Source organism: Cololabis saira, chromosome 19 (assembly GCF_033807715.1).
Source record: "Cololabis saira isolate AMF1-May2022 chromosome 19, fColSai1.1, whole genome shotgun sequence".
Classification (NCBI taxonomy): Eukaryota; Metazoa; Chordata; class Actinopteri; order Beloniformes; family Belonidae; genus Cololabis; species Cololabis saira.
Window position 1 is genome coordinate 34,692,217 of NC_084605.1, and position 3,326 is coordinate 34,695,542.

The 3,326-nt window shown below is 41.9% G+C and overlaps 1 long non-coding RNA gene across 1 annotated transcript; it reads right to left on the bottom strand.

The window, feature by feature from the left end:
• Positions 1 to 882: 882 nt before the first annotated feature.
• LOC133419625 (uncharacterized) lies at positions 883 to 2,129 on the bottom strand. The gene is made up of 3 exons (XR_009770548.1): positions 1,598 to 2,129; positions 1,037 to 1,130; positions 883 to 946 (listed from the first exon to the last, which is right to left on the bottom strand). It is a non-coding gene; the product is annotated as an uncharacterized LOC133419625 (long non-coding RNA).
• Between the last annotated feature and the right edge of the window lie 1,197 nt (positions 2,130 to 3,326).

Here is a 3,326-nt window from a genome sequence, read left to right on the forward strand (position 1 = left end):
AAAAAATGTGCACAGAAATATTTACAAAAAAAAAAGTTTGCAGTGTATGTGCTGCTACTGCTGATGAGGTGTCCTGTCCACCATTTTCTCTAAAAGGTTCAGGAACCTGTCCATGTGTTCTTCATATAGTTTTGTACTTGTGTGGTTTTACTCACTTGGAAATACTTTTAAATTGTCTAATAAAACTTGTTACACAACCGTTTTCTTTTCTGGGGTTTCTCAAAGTAAGGTAATGTCTCAAATTATAAACTGTACAACGAGATCAATAGTAAAATAAGGATAGTGAGAGAATCTGCAGTAAAAAAGGCTTTATTTACTATATTCAAATACAATTTTTAAAAAGAAAAAAGTAAACATTGCACGCAGAACAAAGAAAGGTGCTGTTCCATATAAAAAAATTTGCACAGAAATATGTACAAAAAAAAAGTTTGCAGTGTATGTGCTGCTACTGCTGATGAGGTGTCTGGTCCACCATTTTCTCTAAAAGGTTCAGAAACCTGTCCATGTGTTCTTCATTCTTTTGACATCTTCTGTCTTGTTTGGTGGCCTCAGCTTGAAGGAAGTCCTGCATAGAGAGTTTCTTTTTTTGGGGGGATCGGGGGGAAAGTGGACCTGATGCCTGAAGCTTCCAGCTTCCTCTTCCAGCTGGTGAGGCAGAGCTTGAGGCCGATGTGCTGGCATCTTCCAAAGTGTTCTGAGATAAAAAAAAGATGGATACACATGTTGATTACACACATGACTGGACTATCATACACACCCACAACATCATACCAGGTTCACTATCACTGTATAAATAAAAATTACCTCTGTGCTATTAATAAATACTTTACATGGATTTTTTTTTTGTTAAGCATCATCTCTTTAGCAGATAATATTACCTACCCATTTTTTGCCAATTTGTGCTGTGGTCACCTTCCCCTCCAGTTCCAGCTCTTTGATGAGTTTCCTGTAACAGAAAACAGTGGTGAATAGTAGTTATACCATGGTTAAGGACCCCATCACAGATATTCTGCAAGCAGATAGCTAGATCACTCACTCCCACAGTGGTTTAGCAGCATATTTCTTCTTTGTAAAATTCTCCTCGTTGGTAGTCCTAAAGCTTATTAGGTGTCGGACCTGATCCGGAGTCCCTGGAATGAAATGTGATTACTGCAATGCACAAACGTCCTCGTAAAAAAAAAAACAAACAACAAAAAAAAAAACGTTTGAACTATGATAACAGGCAGCAAGCAACGTTATTATTACTTCGTAACCCCGCCCCCCCCCCCCCCAAATAACGTTGCTGCCTTATAGTAATGTGAAATATACAACAAATTTGTAGAAAATATGAGAGTTAACGAGTAGTTAACAGGACACGGCATGTTATCTACCCGACTCGTCATCAACAGCCACATATTATCTTACGTTAACTCAGAATCAGAATCAGCTTTATTGGCCAGGTTCGAACATTGTCCAACAAGTAATTTGACTCTGGTAATTTCACTCTTTGGTATTAAAAATAAACAATAAACAATGTGGTATTTCTATGTACTGTTCAAACTGTTAAAACATACAAAAGCACTGTGATTTTTTTAATTCCATGGGACATTATACTTACATTTGTGGGTTCAATATCCTCCTGCTCTTTGCGGTTCGCCATTTGACTCAAAAAAAATGAAAAAATGCTTGCTTGCTCAAAATCGAGACGAGTCTGCAAAGCATGTTTTCCTCGGTCGGCGAGCTAGACGCAGCCTACGGCGTAGCTTACGTAGGTTACGTAACCATATTCCGGCGCGATCTTAGCGAACAACGGACAAAAAAGGGATGATGTACATTCACTGAGTGAATATTATGAAAGTAAAATATCGGTTTGCGCCGAGAAATGTAATCAAAATGCATTTTTATGCAGAAACTAACTCAAAATATTGATTTTATTCCCAAAAAAACAAGAAATGTCCTCCATGTTTTTTTTTTTGATTCAGTCCGCAAATGACGACGAAAAGCATTCTGGGAAATTTTCATACCCCCTCGCTCGCCAAGTCAGCATCTGAAATCCCTCGATTTGAAGGGGCTATTCTCAGCCCCTAGCCCTCGTTATGCCCCCTCCCCCTAGGTGAAAAGAGGAATTGGGACACCACTACCTTCACGGGAACGCGCAAAATTTAGGGTTAGGGAAGAAAAGGAGGGCGAGGGGGAGTATTGGGACGCACCCTTTCACTAGCAGCCTGCAGCTCCAGTGATTGTTTTTCGGTCCTACTGGGTTTGGATGTACACTGAAGGCGGTGCTGCTCAATGCACTGAGGTTGTCACTGAAGTAGTTTTTTCATCAGCAGGGAGCCTCAAAACGTGCGGCGCACAAAAAATGTGCGTACGCCACTTTCTACGCTCACGGTTGGATATACAAAGAATGATTTGAACGTAGAAAGTTGCGGTCTTTCACACACACATCATGTCTGGCGTACGCACTTTTCTGAGGTTTTGTCCGTTGGCGACACTCACTGGTGATGCAGTGAAGTGCAGAATATGAAGAAACGTGACGTCAGCAATAAGTTCACGACAATACGTGAAGGACATGACAGTCCCCACATCACCAGATAAGTTACACAAGAGTGGAGCTGCAACAATCTCACAATCAACCACATGATCTGAACAAACAACTAAAGGAGCTCAACGATGGAACCTGCAAATACTGATGGAGCTTTGGCTCCGTTAGAGGAACCTGCTGATGATCAGATCACACCGACCTGCTGGTCCAGGACTAAGACTGGACCATCAGCTGGTTTAGTCTGGACCTGCTGGTCCAGGACTAAGACTGGACCATCAGCTGGTTTAGTCTGGACCTGCTGGTCCAGGACTAAGACTGGACCATCAGCTGGTTTAGTCTGGACCTGCTGGTCCAGGACTAAGACTGGACCATCAGCTGGTTTAGGTACCAAGAGGATCTTCTGGATCTCTGTCCTGAACTGGACCAGCTGCTCCGGTTCAGACCAACATGATGCTTCAGCTGGAGCTGCTACAGGTCGGACATCTCTGTCACCATGACGACCGTATGGGACGACTACTGGAGATAAAAGCCAGATCATAAAACATCCCATAACTGTGTCTGGACACAAAAACATTCAAATACATTTTGCAGCGAAGAACCGGTTCTGTAAAGTTGTCTTTTAAAATAAAACTAAGATGTCACTGAAAGGTTGGTTGGTACGAACTGATGTGATTCAGCAATGAATGAATGAAGTTGAATGAAAGAAGTTTTTATTGAATGACTTTCAGAGTCTCATATCGAGTCAGCTGCAGGAGCTGCAGGATCCAGAAAGGGTTTCTCTGGTGATGGACTGGGACCCAGA